The sequence below is a fragment of the Xenia sp. Carnegie-2017 genome, unplaced genomic scaffold, assembly GCF_021976095.1.
Source record: "Xenia sp. Carnegie-2017 unplaced genomic scaffold, XeniaSp_v1 HiC_scaffold_23, whole genome shotgun sequence".
In the NCBI taxonomy this organism is placed as follows: Eukaryota; Metazoa; Cnidaria; class Anthozoa; order Malacalcyonacea; family Xeniidae; genus Xenia; species Xenia sp. Carnegie-2017.
In genome coordinates this window covers 2,743,269-2,761,024 of record NW_025813486.1, presented here as the reverse complement: position 1 = coordinate 2,761,024, position 17,756 = coordinate 2,743,269, and the positions used below count along the sequence as shown (strand labels likewise).

Sequence of the window (17,756 nt, the reverse complement as noted above, 5' to 3'; positions counted from 1 at the left end):
TGTCTTTCAGGCATTGACTGATCTTTTTGGAAGCAAGATATTCTTCATTTGCACTTTTAACTGGGTTGATAATATTTAGACCACCAAATCGTATAGGAAGTGAAAGGAGTTTTCGCTCATCTGGATTGCATTGCTTCGTCTGATATTGTAAGTTGAATTCATTAAAGAATTAATGAATTCAACTTACGATGTCAGACGAAGAAACATATTGACTACAGTTGTTCCTGTTGAAGATATCGTACAACAATATCCTCCTTTATCCACACTTAAAGGGGTTAGGGGTTGAATACGTTACATCGTGACAAAGTCTTGCTTTCACCATATTTTACAATAAATCAGATATTTCACAAATATTATTTTGCAATTTTAGATTCGCCATGAATACTGCAGAGTGATGAGAGATGATTGTGCCGTTAAAGACATGAAGTCTTCATTCTCTACTTATCGAAAAGCAATCTTAAAGTACTGTAAAGAATTATATCGAAAAAGTCCATTCATCAAGAATACTTTAAGGTGCCTAGAAAAAGCAGTATCGGAAGGAATAGAGGACTCCTCCGGTAGGTAAAAATAGCCTAGTAATAAAGCCATTTTTTTTATTTTTTTTTCGAATTTTATGTTGGGCAATTGTTTCTTTAATACGTATCCGTTTCCCACCTCGCAAGTCTCTCGCTTTTAGTTACAGAGTGTTATAAATTACAAGGTGTAGCGATGACACTGTCATCCCTATATGCTTTCCGCGTGGTAAATCTATTATCACAATATTTAAGGTTATTGGTGAAAACATACTGAAGAATGACAGGCTACTATTGTGCGTCGAAGGACGACAACTCGTTGACGTAACTTCATTTTCTTTAGACACAGTCCTTTTTACGCTCTATGCAACATACTATGTATTTTCTATAGCTTATCCACAAGATCATAAGGATGTATTTCTTTTTATTCATTCCGTTTTTGTTGGGTTGCAGCACACTGCTATCAATAGAATTAGCTTGCAAAAATTTATTAAAGCTCTTGCCAGTTTAAAGTAAGCATTAAGTGGACATTTAAACCATTACACTGGACATTTAGACAATTTTTTCTGTTACGGTGTACGCATGTTTTATGTTGGCGTAGCTAGCTCAATTATTGAGGGGAGTACTCAAGGGCGGCGGAGTATTGAAAATTGGGGGGCGCTATTATTAATTTGTGCCCGTTCTACTTTACATTGAAATTGATTAGTTTTAGGAATTATAGCATTTGAATATATGAATCCCCCCCCAAATATCAATGTTCTGCCAATGGTAGAGTATTTATGTTTGCCAATACTCTGTCAATGGTTGAGTAATTATGTTTGCATGTTGAACCTCGTTACTTTTCCTTGAATCTAATCTTTTTTATTGATAATAACGCGCATTTTTAATATTTGCCTCCCTTCACTCCATTCTCGAGATAGCTACGCTCATTCCTTTTCTGTTGAAATAAAGAGATTGTTTTTTTTTGATCTATTTTCATTTATTCTTACTATAGATTCAGAGTTCGTTTTAACCCCATTGAAGCATTACCTCCTGTATTTGCTCATGTGTCCTAAAAAATGCAGCATTCTGTGTAATTTATTTTTACCCCCAAATTATGGGGGAATTGCATGTCCATCAAAATCACCCCTTTAAAATTTCCCCCCATAAATTTTACCCCTTGATAAATTTCACCCCTTAATAGAAGTTACCCCTAACTAAATATTACCACCGTAAATTTTACCCCTAAATAAATATTACCCCCATAAAATATTACCCTTCAAAACCGGGGCATTCTGTGGCACTCATTTCACCCCTAACGTTAAGGGTAATTTTTACCCCTCAAATATTACAGTGGCATGTCTGTATTTTTCATTTAGTAACCGACATAGCGAACAACTCATCCTGTTGGTGGCCATTGTTTGCGCGAGCAATAATCACGAAACGAAACTTAATTGAAAAAAATATCTGGCCCCAAGAAAGTCACAACACGATGCTACACACATTATGTTTGTCCGCCTAAAAGTTTGTCAATCTTGAGTTCTTTGACGCAGACCGCATGGAGTAGTTTACTAAGATGCATTTCACTACATATGGCCCTTAGAAGGTTAAGTATAAGTTTCGGTTAATAGAAAATATTTAACACTAACAGGGACCTGTTATGACTCATATCACAGCAGTTTTTCTCTAGAAATCCCATGTCTGAAAATAATGACATTTATAACGGTATGAATCTTATCCTGTGAGAATAGACGAACTTAGTAGCTATTATAAGAGCAACAAGAATCACTTTGGCAATATCGCCAGTGTATATTTGAACGCTTTGTTAGTTGTTTTATCAAACATCAGAAACCAAACAATTAAAAAACTTTTTCTTTGAAGATATGTCTCTACTTATATATGGCAAAATTCGTTTAAATCAGACGTACCTGTGTCGAGAGGAGTGAAGAGCTTGTTTAAATCAGAAATTTGTCAAAATACCGTAAAAGTCTGGAGAAAAATGATGCTTTCTGTTTCAATGCGATTGCTTTTAGAATTTAGAAGCTCTTTATCATAGCAGACGTAGAGTCGCAGTCAAACACTGCAGGTTGCTAAGATAAAGGAATTTTGATGAAATTGAACGAATCTTATTGGTTGGCAAATAATTAGTTATGCTACTAACATTTTTTGCTACCAAGCAAGAAAAGTAATTAACTAAAAACAGTGGATTTCAGTAAATGGACAGCTGTTTTTACATTTGTAGTTCACCCATTTGATCTAAACTCTCCGAAATTATGTCCTCTCATTTGTATTTAGCATTTCTTTGACATATAGAATTATAGCATATCTTATAAAATTTAAATAGTGTGCAAGTGAAGAATGCCAAGTCACGATAAAACTTTTACACACATAAATTATTCGTAATGACAGGAGCACTACATGCGGTCGTTCCACAAGAACTAGCTAATGCAAGAGAAGAGTTTTACACTTATCTTCTTTAATTTCTCTAAAGTATTAATGTATGAAGAAATTCGTGTGTTTTCAAAAAAACATCGTGACATACAGTATGTTAAACATTTAACATTGCTATAATTAAAAGGTTAATGGCCAGTTTTAAGCTAAAAACGCGAAATATTGACTACAACTATGATGACCTTGAGAAATAAATTAAGGAGTTCGTTGACGCACATGTTTGATTAAAAGATATTGTTCTGTTTAGCTTACACGTCAGTTAAACACAAGTAAACCCACATAAGTTCCTAAACATGCTGTGCAGTCAATTTTGCGAGAAATTGACACAGAAAAAACCTAGAGAAAAAAGGGTCATCGACGTAAAAGAAGAACTTGCTATAATCCCTCCTAACTACAACGTGATGGATACAAGTAACGGATCTAGCGATGCATCTGGCACAATACATAGAATTGTTCTCATGTAATCGCGTACGCTATTTTGATAGGATACAATAATGGGCCTGGGCTGAAAGTGCTTCATGTAATCGGTTCTTTACTTAGCTAAAACTTTTGCTAGCCATTTTTATTGTTTTTTGTTACAATAACTTGAAGTGCTCTATTCGACGATTTGTGCTAAGATTGACTAAATAATGTAGACTTACAATACAGTAATAACTAGGGGAACTAATGCACATATATCAGCAAATGGGGAACAAAGTAAAGGGTTAAAAATGAACCAAACAAGAAACTTTCTTTACATCAAAACAAATGTGCTGCTTTACAGCTTCACTTTTCTCTATTTGTTTGCATGTCTGCATTTTTCATTTAGTAACCGCCATGGCGAACTATTCAACCTGTTAGTGGCCATTGCTTGCGCGAGCAATAAACACGAAACGAAACTTAATTGAAAAAACATCTGTCCCCAAAAAAGTCACAGCACAACACGATTACTACGCACATTATGTGTGTCTGCCTAATAGTTTGTCAATCTCGAGTTCTTTAAAGCAGACCGCACGGAGTAGTTATATTATGATGCAATTCCCTACATAAGGCCCTTAGATTGTTAAGTACAAGTTTCGGTTAATAGAAAATATTTAACACTAACAGGGATCTGTTATGACTCGCATCACAACAGTTTTTCTCTAGAAATACCATGTCTGAAAATAGTGACATTATAACGGTACGAATCTTATCCTGTGAGAATAGACGAACTTAGTAGCTATTATAAGAGCAACAAGAATCACTTTGGCAATATCGCCAGTGTATTTTTGAACGCTTTGTTAGTCATTTATCAGACATCAGAAACCAAACAATTAAAAAAAATTGTTCTTTGAACAAACGTCTCTACTTATATATGGCAAAATTCGTGTAAATCAGACGTACCTGTGTCGAGAGGAGTGAAGAGCTTGTTCAAATCAGAAATTTGTCAATATACCGTAAAACGTCTTGAGGAAAATGATGCTTTCTGTTTCAATGTGATTCCTTTTAGAATTTGTGAAGCTCTTTATCATAGCAGACGTAGAGTCGCAGTCAAAGACTGCAGGTTGCTAAGATAAAGGAATGTTCATGAAATTGAACGAATCTTATTGGTTGGCAAATAATTAGTTATGCTACTAACAACTGTTGCTACCATGCAAGAAAAATATTTAATTAAAAACAGTGGATTTCATTAATGGACAGCTGTTTTTTCATTTGTAGTTCACCCATTTGATCTAAACTTTCCGAAATTATGTCCTCTCATTTGTATTTAGCATTTCTTTGACATATTGAATTATAGCATATCTTATAAAATTTAAATAGTGTGCAAGTGAAGAATGCCAAGTCACGATAAAACTTTTACACACATAAATTATTCGTAATGACAGGAGCACTACATGCGGTCGTTCCCACAAGAACTAGCTAATGCAAGAGAAGAGTTTTACATTGAAACACTTATCTTCTTTAATTTCTCTAAAGTATTAATGTATGATGAAATTCGTGTGTTTTCAAAAAAACATCGTGACTTACAGTATGTTAAGCATTTAACATTGCTATAATTAAAAGGGTAATGGCCAGTTTTAAGCAAAAAACGCGAAATATTGACTACAACTATGATGACCTTGAGAGATTAATTAGAGAATTCGTTGACGCACATGTTTCATTAAAAGGATATTGTTCCGTTTGGCACTTCAGTTAAACACAAGTGTACCCATATAAGTTCCTAAACATGTTGTGCAGTCAATTTTGCGAGAAATTGACACAGAAAAAACCTAGAGAAAAAAGGGTCATCGACGTAAAAGAAGAACTTGCTATAATCCCTCCTAACTACAACGTGATGGATACAAGTAACGGATCTAGCGATGCATCTGGCACATTACATAGAATTGTTCTCATGTAATCGCGTACAGTATTTTGATAGGATACTATAACGGGAACTGGCTGAAACTTAGCCCGGGCTAAAATTGCTTAATGTAATTGGTCATCTACTTAGCTAAAACCTCTGCCGGCCATTTTTATTGTTTTTTGTTACAATAACTTGAAGTGTTTTATTGGAAAATTTGTGCTAAGATTGATTAAATATTGTAGACTTAAAATACAGTAATAACTAGGGGAATTAAAGCACATTTATCAGCGAATGGGTAACAAAGTAAAAGGTTAAAAATGAACCAAACAAGAAACTTCCTTTACATCAAAACAAATGTATTGCTTTACAGCTTCCCTTTTCTCTATCAGTTCGTGTGTCTGCATTTTTCATGTAGCAACCGCCGTGTCGAACAATTCAAGCCTTTAGCGGCCTTTGCTTGAGCGAGCAATAATCACGAAACGAAACTTAATTGACAAAACACAAAGAGAGTCACAACACGATACACACATTATGTGTATCCGCCTAAAAGTTTGTCAATCTTGAGTTCTTTAACGCAGAACGCATGGAGTAGTTATATTATGATGCATTTCACAACATATGGCACTTAGAGCGTTAAGTACAAGTTTCGGTTAATAGAAAATATTTAACACTAACAGGGATCTGTTATGACTCGCATCACAACAGTTTTTCTTTAGAAATCCCATGTCTGAAAATAGTGACATTTATAACGGTACGAATCTTATCCTGTGAGAATAGACGAACTTAGTAGCTATTATAAGAGCAACAAGAATCACTTTGGCAATATCGCCAGTGTATTTTTGAACGCTTTGTTAGTCATTTATCAGACATCAGAAACCAAACAATTAAAAAAAATTGTTCTTTGAACAAACGTCTCTACTTATATATGGCAAAATTCGTGTAAATCAGACGTACCTGTGTCGAGAGGAGTGAAGAGCTTGTTCAAATCAGAAATTTGTCAATATACCGTAAAACGTCTTGAGGAAAATGATGCTTTCTGTTTCAATGTGATTCCTTTTAGAATTTGTGAAGCTCGTTATCATAGCAGACGTAGAGTGGCAGTCAAACACTGCAGGTTGCTAAGATACAAGGAATGTTGATGAAATTGAACGAATCTTATTGGTTGGCAAATAATTAGTTATGCTACTAACAACTGTTGCTACCATGCAAGAAAAATATTTAATTAAAAACAGTGGATTTCAGTAAATGGACAGCTGTTTTTATATTTGTAGTTCACCCATTTGATCTAAACTCTCCGAAATTATGTCCTCTCATTTGTATTTAGCATTTCTTTGACATATAGAATTATAGCATATCTTATAAAATTTAAATAGTGTGCAAGTGAAGAATGCCAAGTCACGATAAAACTTTTACACACATAAATTATTCGTAATGACAGGAGCACTACATGCGGTCGTTCCCACAAGAACTAGCTAATGCAAGAGAAGAGTTTTACATTGAAACACTTATCTTCTTTAATTTCTCTAAAGTATTAATGTATGATGAAATTCGTGTGTTTTCAAAAAAACATCGTGACTTACAGTATGTTAAGCATTTAACATTGCTATAATTAAAAGGGTAATGGCCAGTTTTAAGCAAAAAACGCGAAATATTGACTACAACTATGATGACCTTGAGAGATTAATTAGAGAATTCTTTGACACACATGTTTCATTAAAAGGATATTGTTCCGTTTGGCATAAACTTCAGTTAAACACAAGTGTACCCATATAAGTTCCTAAACATGTTGTGCAGTCAATTTTGCGAGAAATTGACACAGAAAAAACCTAGAGAAAAAAGGGTCATCGACGTAAAAGAAGAACTTGCTATAATCCCTCCTAACTACAACGTGATGGATACAAGTAACGGATCTAGCGATGCATCTGGCACATTACATAGAATTGTTCTCATGTAATCGCGTACAGTATTTTGATAGGATACTATAACGGGAACTGGCTGAAACTTAGCCCGGGCTAAAATTGCTTAATGTAATTGGTCATCTACTTAGCTAAAACCTCTGCCGGCCATTTTTATTGTTTTTTGTTACAATAACTTGAAGTGTTTATTGGAAAATTTGTGCTAAGATTGATTAAATAATGTAGACTTAAAATACAGTAATAACTAGGGAATTAAAGCACATTTATCAGCGAATGGGTAACAAAGTAAAAGGTTAAAATGAACCAAACAAGAAACTTCCTTTACATCAAAACAAATGTATTGCTTTACAGCTTCCTTTTCTCTATCAGTTCGTGTGTCTGCATTTTTCATTTAGCAACCGCCGTGTCGAACAATTCAACCTTTAGCGGCCTTGCGCGAGCAATAATCACGAAACGAAACTTAATTGACAAAAACATCTGGCCCCAAGAGAGTCACAACACGATGCTACACTCCTTATGTGTCTCCGCCTAAAAGTTTGTCAATCTTGAGTTCTTTAACCCAGACCGCATGGAGTAGTTATATTATGATGCATTTCACTACATATGGCTTAGAGCGTTAAGTATAAGTTTCAGTTAATAAAAAATATTTAACACTAACAGGGATCTGTTATGACTCACATCACAACAGTTTTTCTTTAGAAATCCCATGTCTGAAAATAGTGACATTTATAACGGTACGAATCTTATCCTGTGAGAATAGACGAACTTAGTAGTTATTATAAGAGCAACAAGAATCACTTTGGCAATATCGCCAGTATATTTTTGAACGCTTTGTTAGTCATTTATCAGACATCAGAAACCAAACAATTAAAAAAAATTGTTCTTTGAACAAACGTCTCTACTTATATATGGCAAAATTCGTGTAAATCAGACGTACCTGTGTCGAGAGGAGTGAAGAGCTTGTTCAAATCAGAAATTTGTCAATATACCGTAAAACGTCTTGAGGAAAATGATGCTTTCTGTTTCAATGTGATTCCTTTTAGAATTTGTGAAGCTCGTTATCATAGCAGACGTAGAGTCGCAGTCAAACACTGCAGGTTGCTAAGATACAAGGAATGTTGATGAAATTGAACGAATCTTATTGGTTGGCAAATAATTAGTTATGCTACTAACAACTGTTGCTACCATGCAAGAAAAATATTTAATTAAAAACAGTGGATTTCAGTAAATGGACAGCTGTTTTATATTTGTAGTTCACCCATTTGATCTAAACTCTCCGAAATTATGTCCTCTCATTTGTATTTAGCATTTCTTTGACATATAGAATTATAGCATATCTTATAAAATTTAAATAGTGTGCAAGTGAAGAATGCCAAGTCACGATAAAACTTTTACACACATAAATTATTCGTAATGACAGGAGCACTACATGCGGTCGTTCCCACAAGAACTAGCTAATGCAAGAGAAGAGTTTTACATTGAAACACTTATCTTCTTTAATTTCTCTAAAGTATTAATGTATGATGAAATTCGTGTGTTTTCAAAAAAACATCGTCACATACAGTATGTTAAGCATTTAACATTGCTATAATTAAAAGGGTAATGGCCAGTTTTAAGCAAAAAACGCGAAATATTGACTACAACTATGATGACCTTGAGAGATTAATTAGAGAATTCGTTGACGCACATGTTTCATTAAAAGGATATTGTTCCGTTTGGCATAAACTTCAGTTAAACACAAGTGTACCCATATAAGTTCCTAAACATGTTGTGCAGTCAATTTTGCGAGAAATTGACACAGAAAAAACCTAGAGAAAAAAGGGTCATCGACGTAAAAGAAGAACTTGCTATAATCCCTCCTAACTACAACGTGATGGATACAAGTAACGGATCTAGCGATGCATCTGGCACATTACATAGAATTGTTCTCATGTAATCGCGTACGCTATTTTTGATAGGATACTATAATTGGAACTGGCTGAAACTTAGCCCGGGCTAAAATTGCTTAATTTAATTGGTCATCTACTTAGTTAAAACCTCTGCCTGCCATTTTTATTGTTTTTTGTTACAATAACTTTAAGTGTTTCATTGGAAAATTTGTGCTAAGATTGATTAAATATTGTAGACTTAAAATACAGTAATAACTAGGGGAATTAAAGCACATTTATCAGCGAATGGGTAACAAAGTAAAAGGTTAAAAATGAACCAAACAAGAAACTTCCTTTACATCAAAACAAATGTATTGCTTTACAGCTTCCCTTTTCTCTATCAGTTCGTGTGTCTGCATTTTTCATGTAGCAACCGCCGTGTCGAACAATTCAAGCCTTTAGCGGCCTTTGCTTGAGCGAGCAATAATCACGAAACGAAACTTAATTGACAAAAACATCTGGCCCAAAGAGAGTCACAACACGATGCTACACACATTATGTGTATCCGCCTAAAAGTTTGTCAATCTTGATTTCTTTAACGCAGAACGCATGGAGTAGTTATATTATGATGCATTTCACAACATATGGCACTTAGAGCGTTAAGTACAAGTTTCGGTTAATAGAAAATATATAACACTAACAGGGACCTGTTATGACTCACATAACAGCAGTTTTTCTCTAGAAATCCCATGTCTGAAAATAGTGACATTTATAACGGTACGAATCTTATCCTGTGAGAATAGACGAACTTAGTAGTTATTATAAGAGCAACAAGAATCACTTTGGCAATATCGCCAGTATATTTTTGAACGCTTTGTTAGTCATTTATCAGACATCAGAAACCAAACAATTAAAAAAAATTGTTCTTTGAACAAACGTCTCTACTTATATATGGCAAAATTTGTGTAAATCAGACGTACCTGTGTCGAGAGGAGTGAAGAGCTTGTTTAAATCAGAAATTTGTCAAAATACCATAAAAAATCTGGAGAAAAATGATGCTATCTGTTTCAATGCCATTGCTTTTAGAATTTGTGAAGCTCGTTATCATAGCAGGCGTAGAGTCGCAGTCAAACAATGCAGGTTGCTAAGATACAAGGAATGTTGATGAAATTGAACGAATCTTATTGGTTGGCAAATAATTAGTTATGGTACTAACATTTGTTGCTACCAAGCAAGAAAAATAATTAATTAAAAACAGTGGATTTCAGTAAATGGGCAGCTGTTTTTACATTTGTAGTTCACCCATTTGATCTAAACTCTCCGAAATTGTGTCCTCTCATTTGTATTTAGCATTTCTTTGACATATGGAATTAGTATATCTTATAAAACTTAAATAGTCTGCAAGTGAAGAATGCCAAGTCACGATAAAACTTTTACACACATAAATTATTCGTAACGATAGGAGCACTAAATGCGGTCTTTCCCACAAGAACTAGCTAATGCAAGCCTGAAAATTCAACTAGCAATCTTATATTCTATTATAATAAATTACGTTAAAATGTTTTCCATCTTAGTTTTCAGTGTGTTCTCCTCGAAACACATCTTATTCATTTCACTTTAATATAATAGTGAAAGAAATCAAGTTCGTATTCTTTTCTTCCCCGAATGACAACTGACAAATTTCCATTATATAAAATAAAAGCAATAAAACGCCTGCGTTGATTGGTTGATAGCTGAGCCTCATCAATTAAATCAATCAAAGAGTATTAGCTAATCAATCATGAATACATGTTAGAAGAAATATTAAAACCTTTGCTTTGAATTTATCTTTATTACATTATTGTTATTTTATAAAAGAAATATACAGATCTGCTTTCGAGTACTCCCAAAGGTCTCCTCAGTTTTAATATTTCCACAATAAACATCTTTTATTTCTGAATTGAACATCTGCTTAGTAACAATTTAATATGGAAATCATCTGGGCATGCGCTTCAGCATACGTAGTTCATTCAACTAATTGTTCATAGCCATGGCAATGACTAACTATATGTTCTTGCACTACATTTGCGGCAATTAGATAACTTAGTCGCAAATTATGAAAGAAATAATCTGGGCTTGCGCAGTAATGACGTTAATGATACCACAACTTTTGCAAGCCTTTGAATTTTTGTATATATATATAAAGCTAAAACTTCAACTAGTAGATGTCAACTAGCAGTGGAAGCTGGGTGCGATTAGGTATGCAGTGGCTTAGGGACCCAGACTTCGGTCGCCACCGCACTCTCCTTGCGTACCCCGAGCAAAGCCTAGACAATCTCGCAGACAATCTCGGGGTCTGATGGGCTGAAGGTTGCTATTGGCATCTCCCAAGTAGGATAGCGTGGAGGCGTCGAAACCTCCTACCGAAACGTTAACATGCGGCGTTATGGTAGCATACGCTTAAGAAGGTATCGGGAAGCATGGACCGAAAACGGGTTTTTTTGCTTTCGAATTTTATCGCTTTTTTCTTTTAACAAGAGTTCTTCTCACAAAATAAACCAAGCAAAGTTTCAATTAGCTTCTTCTGACACTGTGCCTTTTTCTGACACTTATGATTTAAGACAACCTTTAACATGTGTCATACAATTTTTATTGGTTTATATTTTTCTGATTTAACTCTCTCATTTACTGTTTCTTAAGTATCACAAGCAAACAATCCATTGACTTTGTAGCAGACAGAATTATCTGGTTCCCTTAATTAAAATGAGACGTTCTAGTGCTAAACTATCTCGGGGTCTCAGGAGACATGGACCGAAAACGGGATTTTTTGTTTCCAAAATTTTTCATTTTTTCTTTACAAGAACTCTTCTCATAAACGAAACTAGTATTAACATTCACCCAACGAGCAAACGAAAGCGATATATGTTGAAACGTTTAATGAGCAAAATACAAAAGTAAAATATATGTGCTTCTACATCTATAAATCAACAATGCCAATGTGCTTATATTACCTCTAAAATAATTAACATAAATAAATTACATCATCACCCAATCAACGACCTGTTAGTAAACTTTACGCGGGAAAGTTATCACTCGTTAACAACTAGAACATCCAAGGATACTGCTAATGTTCAAACAACTTCTGCCTTTTTCACTTATAATTTAAGCCAACTCTAAGCATGTTTATACGTTTTTTACTCATTACCTTTTGCAACGTAACTTTCTCATAACTCTCTCGTGATGAACTAGAGGCTCCTTATACAATATGACTCTCTCATTATGAACGAAAGCATCCATGGGCTTCATGGAAAAAGGGGATTATCTACTTTGTTATAATAGTTTCTACAAAGATAACATTTAATAAGCCAAGCAATTTGTATCGTCTAAATTGAGCCTCGCTTTGAACCATTATGATATAAAATTTCGAATCATTTTTGGATAGTAAATTTTTTTTTAACTTACAATATTTTCATGATTCAATCTAGAAAATAACTTCTCTCCTCGAGTAATTTTGCGATTAAACAGCACACTTTTCGGATTCAAAGGAATTCTTTTGATCTCATAGAGACAGCCGTCCAATTCATTACATACCTAAGCGTATATAAAGCATTTCTAAATCACGTATAAAATTTCCTTCACATGACCAAATTACCGTCTATTTAAACGATGTTGTATGTAATAAAAATTTACCTTGACAGCTGAAGCAAACCCTCCTTTTTTTAAGCATTTGCAACACCTCAAATTCATTTCGAACTGTTGAATTTCTCGAAGCGTAGCCGAAAGGAATAGGCATCAAATAAGGATACTCATCTCCATCATAACAGCTATTTTGATTTCTCCCTTGATCTTTTTCAGCGTCAAGCTTATCTGAAGTGATGTTATTTGCTAAACAGTATGACATGGGATTTGGAGAGATAAAACGATGTCCAAGAAGCTGCTGTGCTAAGCATTGGTTAAGGCTCTCCGGATATAGACATCTATACAAAGTATATGACATTAAAAAACAGTAGTTATAAATTCTTCGTCACTTTACTGCTTGTTTTTCTTAATGATCTTCATAATTTCAAGCGGAAGCCTTGAGTGGCAGTTTTCAAGCATGCCTATCATTATATTAACAAATACATATTTCGAGAAGGGTAAAACTTTCTTTTTGACACTGCTATTCAATGAAAAGGAACTTGCATGTCCAAAACGAGCTTTTCAATGTATCCAAAGACCAAACTCTTTTCCTCGACATTAGTTGACTTTTTAAATAAAACACCTAAAAAATGTAAAAAAAACCCCCAAAAATGTCCAAACGCGTTTACTACTAAACGCATCATTGCCGCAGAATTCACTGAGTTCGTCCAGAAAATTGATCTGCACTCTGATTCGGTTTGTTTTATGGAGTTTATTAGCAATGAACAATCTACAAAATCTCCCCGACTATTACAAATTTTAGTCTATTTATATGTTTACATTTCGTGACTTACGTGCACTACTAAAACATGAATTAATTAAGAGAGAAAATACTTAGGAAGTGTTAAGTATATACACCCTAATTTAATTATAATTTTGGCACACATAAAACTCCGCATGGGAACTTATAAAATCTGGCATGCAATAAAAATATAAATGAAATATCCTAAATTATACAACAATCATAATACCCTACTGGTAAAATTTGATAAAAATAGCAAATAATAAGTCTTTATACATATCTATTGAGCTAAACGAAAATTGTTAACATTTTTTCCCTACCTGTGAATTAACGTGAACTAATCCTTCTACAATCTCATGGAGAATCCACCACATTCTCTGTTGGTCCTTGTACTATCCCTCGTCAATAGAATTTGTTAGATGTTAACAGACATTATGTCAAACAAAAAGACATCCTACTTTGTAATGAAACAAGACAGATAAGTTAATCATAGTTTTTTTATGTTACTTATTGTAGCTAACTGGGTGTTTTTTCTACTACTATGTTTACATATCTTTATTACAGAATGTCTGGTTATTTGACTGATTTGGAAGAACCAACAATGTTTGTTAAGTTGTGCTTGAAGTGTGCTTTGAGAAGTTTTTCATAAAATTAAATTGCAGCTCAACAATAGATAAATTCGTTTTGCAGAGTTTATTACATAAAATTTGATTTTTAAGTTTATACAAAAGAACCTCTTGGAAAAAACACCAGAAAGCCACTTCTAATGAGAAGTTGTGTTAAGATGAGATGACTACATTTACATATAAAGTTTTATTAAAGCAAAGCAAAGATTACTGGATTTCACACAATGTCAAATCAGGCATTTGCTACCTGTATTATCCTTAAATACATATTTTTGTCATGATTTTAATCACAGGGCGGATGTTCTAAATTTTCTTCTCCGACAACATACCTGAAGTAATCCATCAATTCTATATCATTTTCATCCATTGCCAATTCTGATTCTGTGTATACATCTCTCTGCTTCAATATACCACAAACATTGTTATCAGAAAAAGTGATTGTGCAATTGCTATGTCCAGTGCTTTCAGGAAGAAAAAAAAGTTTATCAGGTACACCCAAAATCGAGTTGTCTCTGAAATGCCGTATGCAATGTATGTTCCAATCTTGCTTTACCTTGTTAAGTTTTGACTGTAAAAACTCTGAATAAACAAACCAAATACATTTCATCTGCAAGTGATTTCCCAATGCAAGCTTTCCTTCATGAACAAGATGTTTAAAATGATTGATAACCCATCAAGAAAATCCTCTTCTATAGTAAGACCACCAGTTCTCAATCCATTGATTAGCATGAGATGATGAATAACGATGCCCTTGCTCACCACCAACAAGGCTACATTACATCGCTGCCAAAATAGTATTCTCTGTTCCACAATCTGTCTGTACTAGGATGGAGCGAAACTTAAATTCCTCCACTGACCGTAAAAAAATTAGCTGGAATAACTGGACTGTTATTGCTTTTGCAAACTTTTAGCCATATTATTCGCCCCAGTAATGGCGGCCAATGGACGTATTTTCGCTGAAATGATCGCTTTGCAGAAAAATAATATTCTCGACCTGCCCCTGGTGTCTATAGTAAATTATAAAGAATTTTTCAAAAACAAACACGATATCACAGAATATGGATATCGTTAGTTCCATAATCTGTGACGATTCTTTTTTGGCATTTCTTTTATAATGCCAACACTTCAATCGTTCAATTGTTGGATGCCGTAGTTTCCACAAAAAGGAACATATCGCTTCTCACAGGTGAGGTAGTTGTTTGTTTTCTTAGTCCGTCAACGATTGAAAAGCAATTATACATGCACTTGAAAAGCCATAAAATACATATTAAAGATCGTATTTTTTAAGACTGACTTGAACGCCAAATATATTGATGTTTTCCTGTTTATAAAACTCTGTATACTTGTAAAATTCTTATAAAATTCTGTATACTTTTCTGTCATTTGTTAATGCATGAAATCGTAAATTCTCCCATCTATTTGCAAAATAGTTTCCCTAAAGAAAAAAAGACACTGCACACATTTTGTTCTGTATCAAAAATGTGATCTGGTATCAAAAAGAAATGATCAGCCCCAACGGTACCCATGATTTGGAGCAGAGCTTGTTATGTTCTATTTGCTGACAACATGCAGGGAAGATCAAGGAGTAAAGATGACTGGAAGATGTTATTGACCAGGCAGAGTCTTAAAAAATGATAATGCTGTAAAGATAATTGATTTATTGTCTGCCCTATCTAGAGTTATTTAATTTGATTGTGGTCAAATTCTATGGATGGAGACACTGGATTCACTAAGGATGCCTTGAATGCTTTGAAGTTAAAGTTCATGATCCAAAGAAAGATGGCAAGAAGGTTGTGTGTGTTTTGATGCTTAATGAAATGTCAATTCACAAACATGTAAAATGGAAGGCCATAAAGTTTGTGTCTATGTAAACATTTGTACTGAGATTGATGATGACTCGATGCAAATGTGAAACTTCAAACTGTATAAGCCATTGGGTTTTATGTAACTTAATGTTTAAATCATGTCATATCTTTATCAAAATATTTTAGTTGAGTGTTGTTTGAATGTTACTAATATCTAATGCACTATACTGAAGCATTAAAGATTCAGTGATGAAACCTTTAATGTTACTGTACTGTAGATTTCTTATATATTTCTTATATTTCTTTAAGAAAAATTTGAGCTTATTTACCTATTAGAGTACAGAATGGATATTTATTATATGCATTATTGCTGCTTTTTTTAAAGAAAAGTTTTTCACTTTTCAAAGCTTTTCTACAAATTTTTTTGCTTCTTATTTCTTATCATGAGATTGATGATATAGAGGTAATATAATCCAATAACTTTCTAATTTCTAAAAAGCTTTTAAGCTTCTAGCATAAAAGTACACTATAGGTATGTAATTCATTTGGTTTTATTGCCTTGCTAGGACATATCTACTTGCACTTCATCATTCTTGTATGAACAAAACACCAGATGTGGATACTCAGAGAATAAAATGCACTACCAACTGCTTATGAAATTTATTATTGAGGTGAAAACTGTGTTAATCATTCAAATTATAGTGCACTTTATTGCAAATATAGGAAAAACAAAACAGAGTGAAAAAGGAAGGTAGAAGTATTAAAACTACAAATGTATTATAAACACCATTGGATGCATAAGTGTTTTGATGATTATTTGCATTTTGCCCAATTCATATATCAATACAACAAAATCAAAATGTGCTACAACTTCACAAGTATTTGATGCAGTTGCACTTCAGAACATCACAAAAAGGTTACTTAAAGTAATTTCAATACAATATTGTTTGTTTTCATTTACCAAACCTATGCAGACTTGAGTCTTTTTGAAATTTCATATGAAACTCAATTACAGAAAATCCGTAAATATCCAGAGATTTAATATGTACTTTTTTAAAGAAACAAGTAAAAATCCTACAATTATGGCGAAAAAAGCCATTGCCCATTGCATGAAAAGAAGCAAAATAACAATGATAAAAAATAAGCTAACTTCTCTCTCGTGAACCGTGGAGATGAACAATGATAAACTTTTTTGTATAGACTAAAGAGTTTAATCGATCAAACAAGTTTGACGCTGGTAAGAAAACGACGCACATCTGCATTCATACATGTGTAGCCGACATATAGGTCTTTCGTCGATAGTTATAAATGCATCCTCGTAGGAGCAGATAACTGACAACCACAGTTGACTCGCTGTTATGAATTTAAGGTTTTTACCTTGATTTTCATCAAAAAATTGCTTGCCGAATCCCAAATACACACATACATTTTCCTCATTCTTTTCTCAGGAGGGAGTGGGAAATTGTGAAATTTTCGGAAAAGCGGTCAATTTCGGTAAATCTCAGCGGCAACGGACGAAATCCGCCATTTTTTTTACAACATCCGATATCTAAGGCCGCGCTTGAGATAGCCGCTCCAGTTATTATAGAACTCAATGGTCTGTACTAGGATGGAGCCAGTGAACTCTACAACAACTGGAAGGCTAACTCATTATAAACAGTAGCGAGAGACTTGCCGAGCGGAAATCGAATACGTGTGATAAAAATTAATGCCCAACATAAAGTTCTGATTAGAGCCATAGAAATAGACCAAAAAAAAAAAACAAATTGTAAAATTTAAATTTATTGTGACGTTTCGTCTTTACTCAAGACATCTTCAGACAAAATAATAAATAGGACGTTAAGACAAGATATTATATTTACAAAAAGGTGTTAAATTACTACTAAAGGAAGCGGTGT

General features: G+C 33.9%; 3 long non-coding RNA genes across 4 annotated transcripts; all 3 read right to left on the bottom strand.

Annotated features, from left to right (window-relative positions):
* Positions 1-606: 606 nt before the first annotated feature.
* On the bottom strand, positions 607-16,511 carry LOC124449796. Its single transcript, XR_006949603.1, has 3 exons — positions 16,500-16,511; positions 13,307-13,313; positions 607-897 (listed from the first exon to the last, which is right to left on the bottom strand). It is a non-coding gene; the product is annotated as an uncharacterized LOC124449796 (long non-coding RNA).
* Positions 2,540-10,168, bottom strand: LOC124449794. 2 transcript variants are annotated; one of them, XR_006949601.1, is made up of 5 exons: positions 10,009-10,168; positions 8,098-8,261; positions 6,199-6,362; positions 4,305-4,468; positions 2,540-2,581 (listed from the first exon to the last, which is right to left on the bottom strand). It is a non-coding gene; the product is annotated as an uncharacterized LOC124449794 (long non-coding RNA). The 2 variants fall into 2 exon arrangements; XR_006949600.1 differs by lacking the exon at positions 2,540-2,581 and having other exon boundaries at positions 2,763-4,468.
* LOC124449799 lies at positions 12,501-12,737 on the bottom strand. The gene is made up of 2 exons (XR_006949605.1): positions 12,698-12,737; positions 12,501-12,598 (listed from the first exon to the last, which is right to left on the bottom strand). It is a non-coding gene; the product is annotated as an uncharacterized LOC124449799 (long non-coding RNA).
* Positions 16,512-17,756: the final 1,245 nt, after the last annotated feature.